The sequence below is a fragment of the Lissotriton helveticus genome, chromosome 7 (assembly GCF_964261635.1).
Source record: "Lissotriton helveticus chromosome 7, aLisHel1.1, whole genome shotgun sequence".
NCBI classification, from domain to species: Eukaryota; Metazoa; Chordata; class Amphibia; order Caudata; family Salamandridae; genus Lissotriton; species Lissotriton helveticus.
In genome coordinates this window covers 930,330,791-930,354,475 of record NC_136068.1, presented here as the reverse complement: position 1 = coordinate 930,354,475, position 23,685 = coordinate 930,330,791, and the positions used below count along the sequence as shown (strand labels likewise).

At 43.9% G+C, this 23,685-nt stretch overlaps 3 pseudogenes; all 3 read right to left on the bottom strand.

Annotated features, from left to right (window-relative positions):
• The window catches only part of LOC144769351 (protocadherin gamma-A6 pseudogene), a 35,684-nt pseudogene extending 34,197 nt beyond the window's left edge, over positions 1 to 1,487 (bottom strand).
• Positions 1,488 to 15,456: 13,969 nt separating this feature from the next.
• LOC144769350 (protocadherin gamma-B5 pseudogene) lies at positions 15,457 to 18,100 on the bottom strand (annotated as a pseudogene).
• A 1,395-nt stretch (positions 18,101 to 19,495) lies between these two features.
• LOC144769349 (protocadherin gamma-A6 pseudogene) lies at positions 19,496 to 22,258 on the bottom strand (annotated as a pseudogene).
• Positions 22,259 to 23,685: the final 1,427 nt, after the last annotated feature.

Genomic DNA, 23,685 nt, shown 5'->3' with positions numbered 1-23,685 from the left:
ATGTAAGAGGTAGCTCCCATCCGGGAGACCAAATTGCTCTTGCAACACCCTAAAGGGGACCAACGTCCCATCCCGGTATAAGTCCCCCATCATGTGTAAGCCCGATTCTTCCCATTCCAGCAATGGGGACCAGTCGCCTCCATGCGGTAGTGCTGTCAACATCCCTATGGGGATCTCCGGGGCATATGGTTTTGCAGCCCTCGCCCGTTTCAAGCTCCTGTGCCAGCATAACCTGAGAGTCCTCTACTCCATGGTTAGTTCTCTCAACTCCAGCCTCTGTTGCAGAACTATAAATGATAAGATGTGTCTCCGGATACCCTTTCCACGTTCCTGGTCCGGGCCCCGGAATTCTTTGGCAATGTTTTGCGTCAATACTTGCAGTTGTGCTGCTAAGTAATACAACTCAAAATAGGGGACCGCCATCCCTCCTTCCTGTTTGGGTCTCATCAGAGTGTCCAATGCTACCCTTCGTTTCCCAGATCCCCAAAGGAAGTCGATAATCATAGTTCTCAATTCCTTGAAAATCCGTTGGGGTATCCATATCGGGAGGGTGCGGAAATAATAGAGCAGCCTTGGTAAAGCCACCATCTTCAACAGTGCTACCTGGCCCAGTACCGACAGTGGGAGGGAGGACCAAAAGGACATACAGCCCCTCAGAGCTCGTATACAGCACCCTACATTTCCATCCAGTAGGGTTGCAGCATCGAGGTACACGGGGACTCCTAGATAGGTGAAGCAAGCACTCTCCCAGACTACCTCTACTGCGAGAGGGTGGCATGGCGTGTCCGCCCGCAGTGGGTAAACGCAAGTTTTAGTCCAGTTCACTTTGAGGCCAGATAGCTCCCTAAAGCGTGACAACAGTTCTACCGCTCCCGCCAACGCCCCTCCAGTATCTTCTAGGTACAGCAACAGATCATCGGCATATAACGAGATATGATGGTTAAGCCCTCCATGCTCAATCCCAGAGTACCAAGCCCCCGTCCTTGCCTGGACCGCCAGCGGCTCCATTGCTAAGGCAAACAACAGGGGGGAGAGCGAGCAACCCTGTCTCGTCCCTCTGTGCACCGGATAAGCAGGGGAGATAACAGTCCCCAACCGCACCCTTGCCGTTGCAGAGGAGTAGAGGAGCCTCGTCCAAAGCCGTCCCCCAGGCCGAACTTCTCCAACACCCTATCTAGGTATTGCCACTCGAGGCTATCGAAGGCCTTCTCAATGTCCACCGATAGCACAGCCGATCCCTGCTCCGAATCTCGTGCACTATCCAGTAAGCAGGTCAAGCGCCGGATGTTCATGGAGGTGCTCCTGGTGGGAATAAACCCGGCTTGGTCACTGTGTATCAGCTTGGTCATGTGCGGCAGCAACCTAGTCGCTAATATACAGCTCAGGATCCTATAATCCACCGTCAGCATGGACAGTGGCCTGTACGACTTCACATCAGAGGACTCTTTACCTGGCTTCAGCAGTGGTACCACCAGGGCCTCCCTCATTGACTAGGGCAGCTGCCCCAGCGATACGGCTTCCGAGTACACCGCCAAGAGCCTGGGCGCCAGCGTATCCACATACTTTACATAAAATTCGATCGGCAGACCATCCACCCCCGGTGTCTTATTCTTGGCCATCTGTTTGATGGCCACCCGTATCTCTGACAGCGTTATGGGGCCACCCAAGCCCTTTGCTACCCCTTCCTCCAGCGCTGGGAGATTAACAGTGTCCAGGTAGTCGCCTATCGCAGAGCCCGCCTCTCCCAGCTGACTCGCATACAAGCTCGCGTAATACGATTGAAAACGCCGCAAGACCGCCGCCTGTGAGTAGACCAGTTCCCCAGTCTCCGTCTCAATACTCATGATCGGGCAGCCCCTCGGTTCTGGGGAAGCGAGTCGAGCAAGCAGTGAGCCCACCTTATCCCTCTCCGCGTGTACCTTGGTGAGATAGAGCTTATGGTCGTAACATCGTAGACGCTCCGTTTCAGTCGCAACCAACTCCTTCGCCTCTAGCAATTGCTCCTGCAAGTCAGGACTCTCCGGCCTACGTAACTCTAAGTCTCTCAGCACACATTCTGCCTTCTCTAGATCGGACAGTACTGACGTCCTTTCACTCGGGAATCTGCCCACGCATACGCCCCTCACCACCACCTTCATTGCATCCCATTCAATCGACCTAGTGGCAGCCGTCCCAGCATTTTCAGCAAAGTAGTTCTCTATGCCCTGGAGGACCGTGTCACTGAACACCGGGTCTTCCAATGTGTCCGGCCTCAGTCTCCACGTCGGGATCGCTGACCTCGGCCTCTGCCATTGCACCGTCATCAGTAAGGGATTATGATCGGAAATGGTTCGAGTAAGGTATTCCGTGTGGGTTATCACGGCAGCCAAGTGGCCGCTACAGAGGATGGAGTCTATCCTAACATGTAACGCATGCATAGCCGAGAAGAAGGAATAGTCCCTAAAGTCTGGATGCTGTTCTCTCCACACATCAATAAGGCCCCATCTCTCCTGCCAGTCTTTCCTGTGGGCGGCTAGCCTACGCACCGGCGAATCTGCCAATGGTGGGTGCGACCTATCTACTGACACATCAGTAATCGAATTAAAGTCCCCTCCCAGTATAATGGGGCCTGCTAGGAAGTGTGCCAGTGAGCCCGTCAAGCCGTCCAGGAATCGTGCCTGGTCAGTATTGGGAGCATAGACACTGCACAAAACCACATCCCGGCCATAAAGCCTCCCCTCCACTGCTACATACCGCCCCTCTGGGTCCACCAGCTGATTCGTGGCCTGGAACAGGATCCCCGCTCTAACCCATATCAATACCTCCCGGGCAAACCCCGAGTACGTGGTGCCGAACACCTGACCATGCCATCTCCTCTGCAGTGCTGTACATTCTTGCTTGGTTAAATGGGTTTCTTGCAGTCGTGCAATCTGTACGCCCCGCCTAACTAGATGAGCGTGTACCTTGTATCTCGTAGACATTGTGCGGAGTCCCCAGACATTCCATGTGAGGCACTTCAAATCAGGTACCGATCCCATTGCAGCCAACTCCCCATTCCCTCCACAGTGCCAACCGGCCACCCACATCAGTGCAGTAAAATCCCCCGCTCAAAACAGCCCCATAAACTCCCCCAACCCCACTCCCCAGAACAGGACCTAACAACTCGTCATCAGCCCCCATCCAAACATTTAACACAACACACATGACACTACTCTGCAGTCGTCACTACAGAAAGCCTTAAGGGCAACAAGAGGGTGGAACAAAACCAACCAGGGGCAGACAAGGGCCCTGCCCCGCTCCCTTGATCCCATACTGCAGTTCAACACAACACCCGCTAGCGAGCCGGGCACCAGGGCAGTCTATCCCGACAGGAATAACTTACATGGCTCTTACATTGATCGTTATTCGTTGAATAGTCCGTCTGCCGTCTGCGGTGTGACTGTCGGCCCTCCAGCGCTATCAACATCTGAAAGAACACCTCCAGACTTCCCTCCTTCTGCTCCAGAGTCCGTACCCACGGATAACCTTTTCTGTTGTGAGCCTGTGATGGTCGCTGTTGCGGCCAAAGCACCCCTCCTGTCCTTCGCCATCTGGTCGTCCCGCAGGGCCCTCTTGAGTTGGTTTCTCTTGCGGATACGCTGCGATTTTCGTGTCTGGACCCTTTTCTGTCTCTCCCTCGTACCCGTTCCTTTGCGGTCCGTACCAGCCCGATACAGCTCGAGCCATGACCACGCTTCGTCCGGGGTCTGGAAGAATTGAGTCGTGCCGTCCATTATCATTCTTAGTTTGGCCGGGAAGAGCAAGGAATATTGTGTACCCTGGTCCCTCAGTTCCTTTTTCACAGCCAGATACGAGGCCCGGCGTCTCTGGACCTCCTGCGTGTAGTCGGGGAAGACCGTGACTGAGCTGTTGTCCACTTGGAAGGGCCCCGCCGAACGTGCTCTCTGTATCAGCAGGTCCTGATCTTTAAAATGCAGCAGTCGGACCACCATCGGTCTGGGTGGGCGGCCCAGCAAGGGCGGGCGAGCCGGGACCCTGTGGGCTCGTTCCAGGGAGAAGTAGGGGGACAAACCTTCCGGGGCTACGACCGTCTTAAACCAGTTCTCCATGAAGGCGACTGCGTCCCCTCCCTCAACATTTTCTGGCAGACCCACTACCCGAAAGTTGTCCCTCCTATTGCGGCCCTCGGAGTCTTCCGCTCGCTTCTCCAGCCCTGCCAATCGATCGAGGATATCGGTCAGTTTGTGTTCCGCAGTCACTACCGCCGGTTTAAGTTCCTGGAGCAGCGCCTCATTGTCCTTCACTCTGTCGGTAAGCTTAGCGTGGTCCGCTCTCAAGAGGCCCAGTCCTGTGGTCACCTGCGCGATGTCTTGGTGTAGGGACTCCTTGGTCGCAGTTATCGCTTCCAGTATCCCATCCAACTGTCTATTCAACCTTTGCTCCTGAGCCGAGCCCTCCGGGTCAGTGAGGGTTCCGCCATCCGATTCTGAAATAGTCGCCTGGTTCGTGTTCAAGTCCCCACCCCCGGCAGCCATCTTGCGTTCCGTGAGCGCTGTCACAGAGGTTGTTCCTGGCCCTAGTCACCTTCGCTGATCAAGGGTGGCTTCTTGGCCCCTCTCGTCGACCAGGCGACCCAATCGCGTCTTCGGGGGTCAGTCCTCAGTCACCAGTGCCAAGCCGTTTGCGGCTCCTGATCCACCTCCTGTACTCAAAATGGCCGCCTGCACCCCGTCTCACCCCACTGTAGGCGGGCGGCGTCCGCAGCTAGCCATTCTCTAGTAATGACCCCTGGGATCCCAGGCCGCACCTCCGCTGCCCCTAACACGCGCTCTCCAGGGCCAAATCAGGGGATGTGCAGGTCAGGAATGAAGGGGACAACAATAAGTACCAGTTTATGCAGGGCAGTGCCGGGAGAAATCGGGCGTGCAGTACCCAAAGGTGGTAGCAGTCCGTATCCCACTGGGACCTATCTCCCTGTGCCACCTTTGCAATTCCTGGCTGCTCCTGTACACGCTCGCAGAGCCAGCACGCCGGTGTCCGTCTGCGCGCCCTTGCTGCTCCTGCCGATTCTTGGCGTCCGCCCAGGTCCGCTCCTCCTGGTATTCAGCGAGCGCCCCCGAGGGCCGTCTCCTCACTCGAGGGCAGTCATGCAGGGCCGCCTGTCGCGCTCGGGGCCAGGTGCAGGAACCAGCAGGCCTCCACGCGTCTCTCCCCCGATGTGCCCCTGTCGTCTGCTCCTTACTGTGCGGGGCTGCGCGGTCCCTTCTCCCGAAGTCCGTGGATGGTGGGTGACTCCTCCCTCAGACGGCCGCCATCGCCAGCACCGGGGGAGCGGTTCCCGGCCCGCCAAGCATCCATGCAGCACCGGGTGCTCCCAGCCTCCTATCCCACCGATAGCCCAGGGATCACAGTGGCCACGTTCCACTCGTCACCGCTGCCAGCCGTTCTCGCTATGACCCTCGTAGCGCAGCTCTCCTATTCCGGGGTCGCCCCCATCTTGCGCTTCACCCTCCAGCGTCTCCGGGATCGGGTCTTAGAGTGTTTCTCGGCGCTCGCCCTCTCGCCACCGTACTCTACCAGTGCCCCAGTGGTACGCCCAGTACACCCACACCAGCAACAGCGGGTGTGCGAAGATCTCAGGATGTTTTGTGGGATCGGGTGCGGAGCTACAGGATCACGCCGCCATACCGATCGGCGTCCAGACCAAGCCCCCCTATCAGAATATCCCTGATGAGAAAGAATTTAAGTACAGTATGAAAGATGGAGGAGAAAGGAAGAAACAGAAATAAAAAATGAGGATACTTGAGTTGAGATACATACTAGCTTTAGATAGCAAATAGCCAAGGGGTTTGAACCGTGATGAGGAGTTGTATGTTCATTTGCAGTATGTCATGTTCTGCAGATATGGGGAAACATATTTTTTTCAAATTAACTTTCATATCTGGAGTTTTTTCTGGCAGACGGTAGCTGTTTTGCTTGGTTTTAACTGTATGTCAGTTTTATTTCATATTTTGCTATGGAGTAAAGAGAACTTGGTGGACGTGAAGGATCTCAGAAAAAAATATGTGGGGACGCCACTTGTGGCCTGTAGGACTGCAGATATCCTGGCCTAGAGGCTTTGCTACAATGAAATTGGTATTTTGTGGTGAATTTGGAATGTACTGTTCCTGGTGTGAGGCAAAGCATTTGTTGTGGACAGTATGGGAGGGTTCTCAAAATGGCCTTAAGACACTTATATGACTGATATTGAATCCCGGGAACTATCTACTGTGGCATTAGAATATATTACGTTTATGAACGGATTCAAATAGTCCAAAAGTATGTTCCAATATAATTTTTGCACTTGTATGTTGAGAGCCCACTTGGACTGAATCAGTGCCATTGCACACATTATTTTATTTTCATATTTGTAAAACTGCAAGTCTCTAGTAATTCAAGCTATATTGGCAAGCACTGGTGACATTACTAACAATTTCAATCGATGAATGTCCCTATGCGTATCCTACAACCCCAAGCTTTACCTTGAGAAGCACCATGCACACTTTATATTTATAGATATCTCTTCATTTGATTTGACTCCTTTTCACTTTTTTAGGTTTTATTATGTACATATTTGCAATCACTCACTGCGGCAGAACATGTGGACTGGGATTTTCCTATCCAACCACATGTTGTGTTTATTGAAGGCCTTTCCATAGCTGAAGGCTAAGAGCTAAGTATATTGCAAACTTGAGCAATAGTATGATATTGTCATTAAGGCAATATTTGTCAAAAGTTTTTAAGCCAAATGTACGGTCAAATATTTTATGTTCTATGGAACTTTTGCTAATGTTTACTCTGGTGGCTTTTGTCTACGTTTGTTTTGACATCACACTCATGTGACCATATTATATTTGGGCAAAATAGCGTATATCACTGTGACAAAGGCAGTTCACTGACGAAATGCGTCTTCTGTACGCTATGATGCTGTAAGCATTAAAACTTAATACACACAATTGTGTCTGTATTCCTTTGGTAAGAGGAGTTGTGATACATATATATATATATATATATATATATATACACACACACACACACACACAATGTTGCCCTACATGTTTTACATCCAATATTAATAATATTAAATAAGCAACTGTAAATCACTGTTGCACATTCCCGTCACGGCATATAGTAATACTTGTGCAACTAAATAATATAAACATATTACAAACTAGGCATTAAACAATAAACGCTACACAAATGCAAATAAATAAAAAAGACATTTATCTCTTGTGTGTGGGAAAACTACAAACCCATTGTCATTCTGATTTGCTGGCTTCATGGGTAATTAAGAAAAAGTCCCAAAAGGGGAGAATAACATTCATGTTTACTGCACTGATACATGACTACAGTGCAGCAACACAGAGCCCTCTTCTCTGTAAAATAATTGCAATCAGATTGCCCATTGCTATATACTGCTAATATTCTAAATGAAAATCCCTTATACATATCTTAGTGTTTTTCTAACAGTAGCAGAGCAAAAATAACTTATTTTCTCATACTGTGAAGACAGAACAATGTGACAGGCCACTTACCAACGTAGATAAAAAACATTAAAAGATCTACAGAATTGTGCAGGCTTTTCATAGAAAGAAACCTTTAAGAAACTGATATCCTCAACTTCCACCACTTTCAACTGAGGCCTTTGAGTGAAGATTGGACCTTAAAAGTACTGTGCGCAGAAGGAGGGGTCATGTTCGATGGTCTTATATCTCTGATTTTTACAAACTGTGTTCAGTGGTGCATGAACTGGTCGTAAGCGAGGTGCTGCAGCATCCTGTCATAATTTTGATTTAGTTTCAGGTCAAGATAAGCTATTAATAGAACCTTTATTTTGTGTATCTTAGAAAATCTACAGAGCATTGAAAAAACATTGCCAAATGTCAGGCAAGCTGTCAGACAACGTTCTGCAAACGTGGCATTTTGACTGGAGGACCTGAAGTGTGATGGAAAACAATTCTTAGTACAGACAAAACAAACCACGAGACACTAAATTTAAATGTTTGGTACACAAATGGTTAAACAACTTTGATTTTACAATTCTCTATTTTAAATATGCCCTCATTTTCATTTGATACTGACACAGTGGCAAACCTCAATAGCACTGTATTTTATGACATCATGGGAATGTCATACAGCAAACTGGTGTGCTATTCCACCATGTAACCAATAATTAAATTTAAACTTTAGTCAACTGATAGCCACAGATCTTGGGTGATCCTTACTTCAAGGATGCAATAGCCCTCACCCACCTAGATGGCATGCTTCATCATTGGACTAGCTCCTCAATAGGTGGGGGTTGCAATACCCAGAGGGTCACAAACCCCTGCAGCACTTTGAAGGAGATCTTTTTCTTGGCTTGGTATTGTCCAACACTCATGTTGCAGCCCTGCATTTTGGATATTGTGTAAGGGTAGATTAGTGATAAAGTGGTTAAAATTGACTGTAGGCACTCCTATAACAAGATTTATTCCTGGCGAGGGTTTGTGTCAAAATTAAAAACCTTAAATGAACAAAAACTGGCATTTTTAATGGGCCCTTGTTTATGCTCAGTAGGGTCAACATGTTTCATGTTCAGCAGTGCCAGATAGGTCTAGGACTATTGTGGGGACTATAAGTGTCCCTAATCTACTCAGAAAGTAATATTTTTAATGAAAAAGTTCTACAAAAGTATTCAAAGATTCATGGTGACCCTTGACCAAGTGATTAACCAATGACAGCCCCTTACGGAAAACTCTGAGTGGCGGCTCCTCATCAAAATTGGAGTATAACGAGGTGTGGAGTATTTTGGTACATTATTGACAGGTCTAACATGTTACTGACAGACAGCCGCGACCCGTGGAGGGAGTTGCGGTGGGGCAGAGAGGGGCAGGGTGGGGGGGGTGCAAAAAACCTGCAAATTGATATTTGGAGGTAAGTAAACAATTTAATTAATAAAATTAATTTGTAGCGTGCGCTGCATCGCATTTTGCCTCCCCCACCCCGCCTCTCTACCCCACCGCAACTCCCTCCACGGGCCATGGCTGCTGACAGATGATAACATTTATATCTAATTTTAAATGTTGCCACTTTTATTGAATACCAGGCAAATAGTAAATGTGTGTGAAAGGACTTTTCTATTGATGTATGATTTTTGCACATTACAATTTTATCTTTGAATGTAGCTGTGTGATGTAGTTTTAACCATTTTAGTGACATGGTATAATTACTTAATGAAAGATAATACAATGCCCTAGTACCACAGCCAATATGCTCAGGGTAAGCATGCTGGTACACATTGGCTAACACATGTGGAATTGTATTACCACAATTTATGGTTCACTTTTACCAACCTCTCGAAAAAAACTACGAATTGAAAAATAAAGAGCAACATAAGTTTAATTTACCCTATTTGATTTTACCTCCACATTTAGCAATGCGTGATAAATGAGATTCATTGCAGCTATTTTATCTTTGTGTTTCAATGTTTCATTTGTTATATTGATTTTTAACAATGGTATTGAAACACATTGATACCTGTGAAATGGGAGAATTAATCCATTGAAATACTGTACCATTATTTGGGGCTCAAATGCTAGTAACAATTGGCTGCTGGTCCTTTAATCCCATTGTAAGTTAAATTGTTTAGGTGTTATAAGAGGAGATTCATAAATATATTATTATTACAACCAGACTACAAAAAGAAAGAACAGAAATCACTGTAATGTTTTGGCCGTGGTAAAAAATGAAAATCTTTTTCAATGATTATGTTTTTAAGGTAGATCAGTCCCACCACAAGAACTAGGTAACCATAGGCTCCTATTTTATCTTGAATAAATAAATGGTATCTACTAGAATATGAGGTATTGAAAATGCCATGCACAAAGTTACAGTAACCATTTATTGCACATTTATTACAACTCAAGTGGCAGATAGAAGCACTGTGGGGGTCAGTAAAGTAGTCTGGATTAATTTCACCTGTTCACTGGATTGCTATGTACCACCCCTTATACTCACCCCATAGATTTGTAATAACCAAACCTAGTTAGGGTGTAGAAGGGGCAGTTTGATGGAAGTGCTTGCAGCAAAGGATTACAAAGCTGCAAGGATCCAACTTCATGTCGCAATATTATGAATAAGTGTGCTACATGGCTACATGTTCACATGATACCTACCCTTGGTTCTACTTACAAAGGTAATTTACATTTGTGAATAATTTACCTTTGTAACTTTTCAGAAACTTTACTAATTTTGGCTAATCACAAAATCAGGGTGCAAAGTTACTCAAAAGCATAAACATACGTCACTGACCCCTGATAATAAGGAGTGGAGCCAAATGTAGTAGTGTAAGTTACTGCTGATAAAAAGAAATAGAAAATAATGGAAACAGGGACTTAAAATAAAACCTTATAGGAAATGTTATAACATTTTATTATTTAACATAGTTAGAAGTATTAATAAAAATAATATATTGTTAAAACATTTTTTTTAAAGTTACTATTTAATTATAAAATATTAGAAAATCCTTTTGAATTCATATTTTTTGTAACATTAATTTGAATGAAAATCTAATTGAATCACTCTGAATTAATTCTATACATCATTTTAAGTAATTAATAATGCATGTTGAAATATGTATTTTACTTTTATGCATAATTATTTTTAAATTTAAACTTCAGAAAAAAACCGTTTCATTTTAATTTGATATATTTTAAATTGATTGACAATTTAATTCAAAATTAAGGTAAAGGTGCTGTAGCATTTGTTTTATTGTATTCAATATTTTATACACATAAACGTGATTTGAAATAATATTAAACATACAACTGTATTGACTATTTTATTGTAAAGTAACTTTTTCAATTTTTACTATACTTTGACATAGAGAGATCTCCAACCCCAACTGTGAAGTCTCCATATAGTAAAGTATAACAAAAGTAGAAACGTTTAACAACAAAAATTTTAAACAAATATTTTCATGTTAAATATTTATTTTAATTATGTTTATATGTGTATGTTAAAACAAATTCCAACAATGCTGCAGAACTATACATTATTTTCAATATGCAAATACATTGAAAATATTAAATGAAATAAGAAAATGTTTTCTGAAGTTTAACTTAACAAATAAATTCCCACCTAAAGTAATATAAATACATATGTATGTAAATTATGCAATAACAATCATTGTAAGGTCCTACATAATAATTAAAAGAATTATTTGTATTTATAATATTAGAATAATTAATACATTTATAAAGAATTGTTAAATTATTTTACAATTAAATAATAAATATGTTTTAAATAAAATATATTAAATTATGTGTATTTATATTTTAACTATCTTAAATAATTTAACATTGTTTCCTATAGGGTTTTATTTCAAGTCCCTACCTCCATTATTTTCTAAGGAAGGGTGCTGATGTACCAGTCGTTGGCCATTTATGGTGAAGGACTTACTCCAGCTCTGCTCCAACAATGTATTACTGTAATAGGTCCCTTTTAGGCTGTAGTATTTTAGACATGCAGTTTGTGCATAAAAGTGGGCTTACTCTTTGTGGGTGGGTGCATGTTTCTCCGTAAACTACTCCTTAATCCCTTCCTTACTCCTTCCAAAAGCGCTCCTATTCAGTAGTAAGTAGGCCCCTTTTTCCAACCACTCCTTCAGTCTCTCCCGCATTTACTACTATGGGGCCGATTCTGATGTCGGACGGACTGGAGTCCGTCTGACATAGTTTGGGAACTGGAATCGAATTACCTCTTTTCATCGGTTCCAGCCCAGGAATTAGGTTATGACCGAACACTGTACGGTCACATTCCTATTCTTTACATTGGGAGAATGCATTCTGATTGGAATGCATGCTCTCAGTGTAAAGTGAAGAGGTGCAGTTCATCCCAGCACCCGTGGCAGGCACTTCCAGATGCCTGCAACGGGATGCAGGGATCAACAGGGGGTACCATGGGTGCACCCTAGGCATTCATACGGAGGCCTAGCAGCCATGGGGGCCCTGCTTGAGGCCCCCAAAGTCGGATTCCTACAGCCTTTCTATGTTGGAAAGGAAAGCACAGAAAGGCTGTGGGAATCATCCATCATAATCCCTCGGCGGAAAAGAGACGCCCATGGGATTGTTGGAAGATTTCCGAATGGCAGCCGGGTTCTCCGAGGCCGTTCAGAAATCCGGTTTGGATTCCTTTCCGACTGACCCCATCAAAATGGGTTGGTCAGAAAGGAATCCAAACAGTCGCTTCCGACCGCATCAGAATTGGTCCCTATGTAGTAAACTTACACGTGGAATGCTCTCTGCATAGAAAAGACAGGAGAGATAGAGGTGGATATTTACATTCAGTTTTGTGAATAGCATTTTATAGTAACTTAGCAGTACTATTGTAGTACTATTACCAGTTTCAGTTTAAGTTTATTGTTTGATTAATTAAAATCATTACAATACCCCCCTACATAAAATATGAACTTCATCTAGACAAACAGCTGAGAGTGACGTTATGCAAGCAATTATGATTGCATCTGTGCTCTGATTCCCGTACATTTCGAGTATGTAAAATTGTGTTATTATAAAAACATTCTAAAACTAATTATCAATCAAGTTACAGCAGAAATGAAAAATTGTGTACCATCAAATAAAAGTATGGGGATACGTTACATGCAATATCAATTAGAGATCTTTCACTTGCAGTAAGCAGCTGTTCACTAGTCTCATGAATTTGACTCCTCGGCAAGACAAGATACTTGACGAGCCCTCCAGCCATCTTATTACGGCTTGTCTGCTTAAGCGAATGTTCTGGTTGATAAAAATCGCTTTTAGATATTGTCTCCTTTGGGTTAGCATGGCTGGACAGGCACACAGCAAATGGGCCAAGGTTTCCCTTTGGAATCCGCATAAGCGACAACGTTCTGAGTTAAAATCTGTCGCCCATGAGGGGGATAAATCCTTGGCGACGTGCACCCCCATCCTGAACTTTAGAAAACACGTATTTAAAAAAGAACTGAAATGGGCAGATAAATAGGCTTGCGGCTTTAAAGACCTGTATGAATTCATGACTGTCCATCCATGCCGTCTCTTTGTGAGCGCAAGTTTATCTTCCAATAGAGATTTCTTTTTACTTGCGGCGTTCACGGTTTTATTAAAGGATGCTCGATCCATCTTGTTATCCCAAACTGGTTTGAGTTCCAAAGTGGCCAAGGATGTGCTCAGATAACTCCCCCAAGAATTTGGGGATTCTTGCTTGTACTGCGACCTTACTTCATCCCAGCAGAGTCTATTTAGAGTATCCTCTTCGGATAACCGGAGGGTGTGGCAGAATTTAATGAAGTTACTCATAGCCCTGTATTTAAGATCCATAAGCCCAAATTCCAGTCGTACCTGGGCGGGCGAGGCAGATTTTGGCAAGTCAAAAACTGATTTGTAGATTTTTGACTGCAATTCATTCAGGAAATGCGAATCTTTGCCACACCAGGGGACAAGACCGTAAGACAAACTTGGTTGGATTTGGGCAGCCATTACTTTTAACAAGTGCAAATGATTAGGGCAGTCCAATTTTCTGTGCAAGGATCTGTAAGCGTAGATCAGGGACTGAGACTTTGCTTTGAGGGACATTTTGTGTTCTTTGTGACTTGTGCCCTGCCCGATAGTCACACCCAGGTATTTATATGCACTTTTTTCTTCCACCTGGGCCCCCTTTACCCTGCATTTGAACTTTAATTTCCTTCTGTCAACCAGACGAACAATTTTTGTTTTGTCTTTGTTTATCTCTAGCTGTTCCGAGTCCAGATAGGATGCCAGGTTGTTTATTGATCTTTGTAATCCCACTGGGGTTTGGCTTAACTATTACATTTATTACAAAAATCAATTTGTGAATAAGCCTCCTTGTTTCCTGATCCAGTATTTCATTTAAGAACTCACTGCATTTCATAAACTGTATTTTTAATTTGTGTTTAGGAAAACTGGACTCTGACACCTGACAACAATGATCTGTAAAAAGAATGAAATGGCAAAATGATGTACTGCAACGTGGAGTAATAGCACATTGCATAAGCTGTCATAATTCACAAAGCTCTACTTAGTTGAAATTGACCTCTGGTGTAGTATTCTAAGAATGACACTTTTGTGGTGCTATATTAAGAAGTGTAATCTTGATTCAGAGAAGCATTATGTTGCATTACATGTACTGCCCACATAGGACTTCTACTGTCAGTCCTTGACAATCACAATGCAACTCCTATTTTATTTTCATTTAACAACAATACACAATATTATTCAGAGCCATTGCTACTATTTGCTCACCATTTCATGTGCACATTATTCAGCAGAAGGTCAGGAGTTCAGAAGAAGGTAATTTCTGAATTTACAGAAAGTGGGCACAACATGTTTCCAATTCGAATATTAATATATTTTAACAATATTGGTCTACCCTTTCCAGGTACTGGTTAAATTTGTAAAGTGTTAAATGATTTATTGATGTTAAATGTAGATACTATGGCGGAGGGATTTAATTTGCATACTTGCCACTTGCCCATATTTGGAGGGCTTTGCGAGATTATACCTTAAACAGAGTAATGTAAATCCCTTTCAGAATCCATGTGGAAATATCAAGGCATTTCTTTACGAGCCACAGCAGGCCTTAGCACTTCCTCCAAGCAATTATTGCTGCCTATAAAGGACAATAGCTTACCACAACATGCTTCAGCTGTATACTTGTTACAATGCTCTACAACAGCACCGGAGCACCTCACTGCTCCTTGACGCTGCCTGGCTGAATGTGTTCAGCTTAGTTGATACACTCACTCTTTATTTAGCATTTCAATATTTCACAAACTTTATGACATATGAAGTGACATGGATGATCAGCACCTTCACTCAGAAAATAGTTCTAGCGACCCTATGTCATACAAGATGCGCACCTCAGCTATCAGCGTGACCTCTGCGAACGAAGCGCAGACTGTTTCTGCAGTACACAATAAACATAACTTCCTACTTGAAAAGCAAATAATATAATTAGTAGGTATGAAACAATGGCCCTTTTCCCCAATGACCTGCTTTGTACAAAGAATCCGTTTTTGAAAGAATACCACTAGTAGTAATTTTATCAATAAAATACAGTCAATTGTATAAAACAAAATATAAAAAGAAATAAAAGAACGTCAATTAAAAAAGTTGCAATAATATCAGACATTCCATCCAAATCTGCAATATGTCCCAGTAATCCAGTAAAAATATACACATCATTATTTTTTGTATTTAAGATACATATTACGATGGGTGTGATCTGTGTTAAAATAAAAGCTAGTTCACAAATATTGCACATGCATTCACACTTTCTTGTCTTCCTTATTCAAACAATGTAATATGAATTGTGTTTTGATGCATTATTGCCTGAACATTAAAATCGATGTTGATCTATGTCAGATACATTATAAAAAATGTACACGTCTCTGACGACCAGTCACTGAAGAAACAGAGACCACAATGAAATACTGTAAATACATCCTAAGGGAATAGAATTAAGCCTCACCTCTTGGGATCTCTCTTTACCAATGGATCCTTCACCAGACTCATTTCCAATGCCCGAGTCATTCACAGAAAAGAGGACGTCAGTGGACATTTCTTGACTTGATTTGAGAAAAGAGAACTCATTTTGCTTAGAATCCAGGGCCACGCCGACCTCATATGCATAGGGCAAGGGCAGAGTCCCGTTTTGGTAATTAGTTGAGAGTCGTGGGTCGATGTGGGGATAAAGAGCAGGAAGTAGAGAATCACAAATCATTGGTCCCTTGGGTCTTCTGCATTTGATAATCAATGCCAGCATTAGAGTTACAATGAATAAGAAGGAAATTAAAACTAGAGCTACAACTAAATAGACCTTCAAATTGGATTCATCTTCTGCGTCACTGGGAGGATTCCTTAGTTCAGGGAGCACCTCCTGTAGATCTTCTGTAAAGACCACTTGCAGGGTAACAGTGGATGAGAGAGGTGGCTGTCCATTGTCCTTCACTAATATGACCACGTTTTGCTTGTGTGACTCCTTTCCCATAAAGGTTCGTGATGTCCTGATTTCACCAGTGTGAAGCCCAATTTTAAAAAGAGAGCGTTCAGGTGCCTGCAGCAAAAGGTAGGAGAGCCATGAGTTGTGTCCAGAATCAGCATCCACAGCAACTACTTTTGTTACCAGGTAACCCAGATCAGAAGAAGGAGGAACCAGCTCGAAAGAAACTGAATCATCTGGATTTGGCACTGGGTAAAGGATTTCAGGAGGGTTATCATTCTGATCCACAACAAACACCCTCACTGTGACATTACTGCTGAGAGGAGGAGACCCAGAGTCCTGAGCTTTGACCTGGAACTGAAAATCCCTGAGCTGTTCATAGTCATAGGAGCGCTGGGCATAGATTACTCCGGTCTGGGAGTTAATGGAGATGTAGGAAGAAAGGGAAAGATTCTTGCTGTTCATATTTAGGATGGAATAAGTGATACGAGCATTTTGATCCAAATCGAGTTCTGACGCTTGTACCCGGTAAATAGAAGCACCAGACGGATTGTTTTCAGGGACATGGATTTGGTAGGAAGATTGGTCAAAAATTGGAGAATTATCGTTTATATCGGATAGCTGTAATCGGATAGTTCTACTTGTGGCAAAAGGAGGAGATCCTTTGTCTGTGGCTGTAACTGTGACGTTGTATTCAGGAGCAGTTTCTCTGTCTAATGTGCTTGATGATACAAGCTTGTAAATCTTTCCAGAGGATGATATCAAATTAAAAGGCATATGTTCTTCAATATGACACTCCACCTCACCATTTTCTCCAGAATCGCGGTCTCGGATATTGATCAGCGCTACCACTGTGCCAGGAGCGGAGTCCTCTGGGACTGGGCTGGTGATGGATGCAAATGTTATTTCCGGCGCATTGTCGTTGACGTCAAAAACATCTATAAATATCATAGATTGTGCAACATTCCCTCCTCCATCCTTTGCTTTGACCACCATTTTGTAGGAATTTGCCTTCTCAAAGTCGAGAAGCCCTTTGAGTTTAATTTCTCCAGTATCGGCATCTAAACTAAAAGTGTTAAGCGCATTGTCTGAGATGCTGCTGAAAGTGTAAGTAATTTTTGAATTTGAACCTTCATCCTCGTCTGTAGCTTTCACCTGAAGCACAACTGAGTCATTTGCTGCCCCTTCACTGATGCTGGCTCTGAAGCTATGTTGAGTAAACAGTGGAACATTGTCATTGGCATCAAGAACATTAATATTAATGTCCACGGTACTGGATCTGATTGGATCTCCCCCGTCATAAGCGATCAGAATCAAACTGTGTTGACTTTGCTTTTCGCGGTCTAAACCCTTCTCCAGAATTAATTCTGCAAATGCGACGCCGTCGCGGCTTCTGGTTTCTTCTAAGATAAAATGCTGGTTGCTGCTCAGCTTATAGCCCTGCAGTGCGTTGATGCCAATATCAGGATCTCGGGCATTTCCGAGTGCAATGCGCGCTCCCGGCAACGTGGACTCCGCGATGTCTAAATCAATGGAATTCGTCATAAAGCTTGGAGGGTTGTCATTGATGTCCTGAATGAGCACTTCCACGTGAACAACATGAATTGGGTTGTCGGCAATAGTATCGAAGCTGATGGAACAACTGGTTGCTTCACCGCACATTTCCTCCCTGTCTATTCTGTCACTCACGAGCAGCTCCCCACTGTCTGCATTTATGGTGAAATACGGGTTCTCTGCGGCTGACACCACACGCAGATTCCGGTCTGTCCCGTCTCTCATATTTAACCCCAAATCCTTCCGAATGTTTCCAACAATAGACCCCGGTTTTATTTCTTCCTGGACGGAGTATTGTACCTGTCCGGAAACTGCCTCGCTGAGCCACAAAAGAAGCAAAAAGACGCGTACTTGCCGCATGTCGCTCCCTTGTGCTACTCCGGGGCGAGCTGCCCTTCCAGTCATAGTCCACTCTCCTCAATGTTCAGAAAAGGCCAGCCTTTCAAGGATGTTCAAATCAAACCACGCTCTGCCAGAAACAAAGTGATGATTCTGAACCCCCACAATCACCGGAAAGGTAGTTGGTGGTTTCTGCAGGGAAAGCAGCGCAGTTAAACCGCTCGCCGTCGAGCCTCTGCCCCTAGCACTGACTGCTGAATGAAAATGAGAGAGGATTGGGTGGAGCTCAGGCTCCAGGTGCCGCGTAAATACGGACAACAGCGCCCCCATGTGGTTAATTTTTAAAGCTGCATTCGTATTCCACAGACCACGTTGGAAAGTCACACACCTTTACAACAATGTTATTTCGCATCAATATAGAAGACCCTTTTAATCAGCCACGCAGGCCATAAACACAAAATAAATGCGCACCTTTCACCATCACAATACCGGACAAAAACCAACATTACATACAACACAGCTAACTGGTGTAAGGGGACCACCTCTATAGTCAATGTCATCCTACCAGTCAAATGGAGGTGCTGATATCAGGACGCTACTTAGCGCACATTAAGTAGACCTATAATACACCTAGTGGCCTAGGATGCACGCCCACACGGTGTTCTCACACACAATCTCATTCACACACCCAAGTCTTCAGCGGACCCATTTCTGCGTGTCTCACCAAGCTAAATCTGTTCATTTTACCATTTATTTATTTCAAATATGTACGCACATTTCATGCACTATTTTGCGCACAAAATGTCACTGAGGTCAAATACATTGCTAAAAAATAGCACGTAAATCACACTCAGTGTCAGCGTTTTTTTTCTCTTTTCAGGTTGATGAAATAATTTTAAACTAAGGTCCCCTCAGTGCTTATTTGTTTATGATAAATCTAATTACGCGTGCTTGTGATGCACATAGAGTTCAATGGCGTGCAAACAATGTAATGTGAATCTTAAACGGATGCACTGATATTCACACATCAGGTTTTGTATACAAAACCCACGCCACCTCTGTTAGAACGTCCGAATGATTTCACGGCAAAGACAAATAAGGCGCACATTTATTTAATAGGCACGTAAGAAGTTTAAGGCAGTAGGAAGTACAGTGGGCGATGCTAAAGAGTTTCAGTTTTACCCATTTTTAAAATATTAACTAAACTTTTCATCATATGGTTATTCTTTTTACACTATTCTCATAGCAATATATAAAACATGTTAAGAAAGCTTTCTTCTGTTGACACGGTATGTTTTCATGGAGGTAGGTTAACTTAAAGGCTCAGGAACAACGTCAAAATTGATGTAGTTATAATAAAAGGAGTTTGCATGCAATGTGTCTGTATAATTCAAATTGTCAAACTATAAGATGAGTGTCTAGAATGCGTTAATTTAAAGTGCATGCATATATTTTGCTGTTTTGTAGCATGACAGGTACCACCTTGCAAAAAACGTCAAACACCTATTTATGGAGACAGTCTAAGGGCAAGCTGTTCCATTTTTTTTTAAAGGCCACATACACTTTCATTAACAAATGCATTCTCTACTTTTACATTCCTTCTTTATCAAATAGAGATGGACTTTGACAGTAGCTTACAAGTGACTTGTGCCGTTGATAAAAAAATACACAAAAAAAAACTCACCGGAATACTTGGCTGATCTTCTTTACTTAACCCCAAAAAATCTTCAACGAGGAGAGGTCCCTGAGGTTCATAATTCTGGTTTCCGAGATGGGGGTTAGATTCGACTGAATCAGGATACTGAAGGTTGCCTTTCCCAGAGCTGGTTAAATAAACGTCATGAGAATAGGTCTGCAGAAAAGCTCTGACACCATCAATGCCCACAAACTGAGAGGCCGGAAGAGCATTGAAGTTAACACCGGATGACTCAGAGAGCTGAGATTGTCTCCAGTGGTGAAGCCTGATGGCCAAAAGAAGGATGATCAGGAAAAGAAACAAGAAGGAAACAACAGCTACAGCGATCACCAGAAACAGTGTGAGTTTAGACTCCATGTCTGCTGGAGGTGAAGGGTTACTTATATCATGAAGCATTTCCGGCAAACTGTCTGCCAGCACGATTGTGACTGTAACTGAAGAAGAAAGAGGAGCTTGCCCGTTGTCCTTCACTAACACCACAAGGAATTGTTTAATGGCATCTTTTTCCATAATGGGACGGGCTGTCCTGATTTCTCCGGTGTGAAGACCTACAGTAAACAGTCCCTGGTCTGTGGACCTCAGCAGCTGGTAGGAGAGCCAGGAATTTTGCCCAGAGTCAGAATCGATTGCAATGACTTTAGTGATCAGATAACCAGGTTCAGAGGAGCGCGGCGCCATCTCCACACCAGAGGAGCCATCTACAGGAGTCGATGGATACAATATTTCAGGAGTGTTGTCATTCTGATCCAGTATAAAGAATGTCACAGTGACATTACTCATAAGGGATGGAGAACCGCCATCGTGTGCATTCACTTGGATGTGAAATTCTCTAAACATTTCAAAATCAAATGCTTGAAGTGCATAGATAATACCAGATTCAGAATTAATCGATATGTAAGAAGACAACCGTATACCACCAATGTCACTTTCAATGATGGAGTAAGTGATCTTTGCATTTTCTCCCCAATCGATATCCCTCGCTTTAATGGCAAATATGGAAGAGCCATGTGGTAAGTTTTCCATAATGTGGACGATATATGACGTTTGTTGAAATACTGGTGGGTTGTCATTGTCATCTGTAATCTGAAGGTTTATGGTTTTGCTTGTAGAAAGTGGTGGAATTCCACTATCTGTAGCTGTAATGGTTATGTTATATTGAGAAACATCCTCCCTATCCAGAACACCGTCAGTCATCAAACTGTAATAACTTCCAACTGACCTCTTTAACTGAAAGGGATGGTGAGGCGGGATGAAGCAATGAACCACACCATTGACTCCAGAATCTCGATCAAACATTTCCAGAACAGCAATGACCGTACCTGATGCGCTGTTTTCTGAAACTGCCTGGAGAAGAGATGACATCAAAATCTCTGGTCTATTGTCATTTACGTTAATGACCTCTATCAAAACTTTACAGCGAGATGAGAAGCTTCCATCGCTTCCTTTGACTTCAAATTCAAAAACTTCATGTTCTTCAAAATCCAGCTGTTCATTTAATGATATCTCCCCTGTGATAGAATCCAATTTAAATGTATGTAAAGCCATATCATTAATTTTGTGGAATGAATATCGTACTTCCGCATTCGAAGCCTGGTCAATGTCAGTAGCTCTGACGCTGCCCACCACAGCGCCCTTGGGCACATCTTCCTGAACGGTGAATTTATAGACAGACTGGTCAAACACTGGGACATTGTCATTCACATCCTGCACATTGATATCAATCTGCATTGTGCCCGATCTGACCGGACCCCCTCCATCTGTGGCCGTCAGGATCAGTTGGTGAAGATCCTGTTCTTCCCGGTCTAGAGGTTTCTCTAGAACCAGCTCGATACTTTTTGCTCCATCTGCACCAGTTTTCACATCCAGTGTGAAGTGTTTATTGGCGCTCAAATGATAGTTATGAATGGAATTCACCCCTTCATCTGAGTCCTGAGCCTCGGGCAGCACAAAACGTGTCAGGAGCACGGTGTTTTCAGGGATTTGTAAGGACATTTTCTGATCAACAAACGTGGGTGAATTGTCATTAATGTCTTGAATTTCTACTTCGATTGCATACACCTTCATTGTTTTCTCAGAAAATATTTCTAAACTTATGAGACACCGAACGAGGTGTCCACATAATTGTTCTCTGTCAATCCTTTCATTAATATACACATGCCCGTTGTTTACATTGAGAATAAAATACTGCTTCCTACCTCTGGACACAATCCGGGCTCCTCCCTCTGATAACTCCTTCGTATCCATCCCCAGATCCAGAGCCACATTCCCAACAAAAGCGCCTTTCCTCATTTCCTCGGGAATGGAATAACGCAGCTGCCCGGAAGCGGCTCCACATACTGTCAGCAGAGCAACAAGAAGCAGCAGAGGAGCCCCGGAGTAACAGCGCCTCGAAGACTGAGCCCCGGAGTAACAGCGCCTCGATGACTGAGCCCCGGAGTAACAGCGCCTCGAAGCCTGAGCCCCGGAGTAACAGCGCCTCGATGCCTGAGTCCCTGAATCACAGCGCCTCGATCCCTGAGCCCCGGAGTAACAGCGCCTCGATGTCAGAGCCCTGGAGTAACAGCGCCTCGATGTCTGAGTCCCGGAGTAACATCCTTTGCGTGTCTGAGCCTCGGAGTAAGAGCGTCTCGGTGAATGAGCCCCGGAGTAAGAGCGCCCCGGCGTTTGCGCCATGTCCCCTAGATCTGTTCCTTGGATTACCATGGCCTCCAATCTGATGATGTTCGGGGTTGAATGGAGTGACACGTTCAGTACTAGGCTGTGCGTCGACCTGCTGTACGATGTGCCTTTATTTCCCCGGATACCAAAATGGCATAAGAATGCGCTTTGCTGTGATTGGATCTGGTTGTGGGCTCGACGTCCGCTTGTGCTTCTCCCATTGCTTGGTTAACAGCGACACTCAGAGTCCTCAACGGTACATGCAACCGATAAAGATAAACTGACGCCGCAGCATGGATTTTACAGCCACTTTCACGTTCATTTTGTTAAATCAACTTTTCAACGTTTCAGTATAGAATAAGAAGATTCTCTCTTGAGCTAACGTGTGATAATTGCAATACACGGTTAGAACACTCAGTTTTGAGCTAGGGCCCTCATGCGAGAAACAACTGCACTGACATCGTCATATGAAGTGTCAACACAGCAAGATGTGTTGCTCAAGTGATCAGTTAGGCAACATATGGTATCTTAAAAATTTAGCGTCGATACATTCACATTTATTTGTTCTACTAAAGTAGATTTTATAACAGTCTTTAGATTTAAAAAAAGTAGGTAAAAAAACATATCTAACCCACAGTAGTAGTACCACAAATACACCAGCTTTGTTGTAGCATGTCATCATCGAGTGTGACTCAATAACATGAAAAATCTCCAAATGCTGATGTCCACTCCCAACTGCATGTTTGTAATATGAATTTCTTTTCTTTTTAAACTCATAGAAAGGTGTTATTTACGTTCAACGAAGCCTGGATAAACTGCCCTTATTCTAGACGCACATAATTGTGGCTGAACTGTCTCGGAACAGTTAATTCAAAGCGTCAGTCTTTGATTCTCAGATTTGGCGAAATCCTTGAGGCATGACTAGCCTTCTTCTAGACTGTGAGATCGATAGTGTGAATTTCCAAAATAGTCCACAGCAAGAACACGTCCGCTTTAACTTTAGCATGAGCACTTTCATGCAGCTCTAATGTTCAGCAAGGTTTGCAAAACTTAGCAGCCACCCCTTCGGTCAAACCATGAGCCGCTCTCCACAGTCCATGAGCTCATGTCTGTTCAAGTGACAGGTTCAGCACACTTTCTGGTATCTTGGTGCGTACAGTATTCCCTCGTGATATGACAGTCCAATCAAGAAAAATACAACGGGGTCAAAGAGGAAATGAGTGGGCAACTACTAGAAATCTTCACATAATAAGAATGTGGAAACAATGAGCACATTCCAGCAAGGGTCAGCAGATGCAACGATCTCTCACCAAGGTCTCTGCATGTGGTGGGCGCATTTGGTTGTCATCGCCCCTCTATGTGTGGTCTGGGTACACTTTGTCCCCACTTCATTGGGTCCAAAGTGAGCTCTCTTCGGGTGGCAGAACTAAGAAGGGACTTTC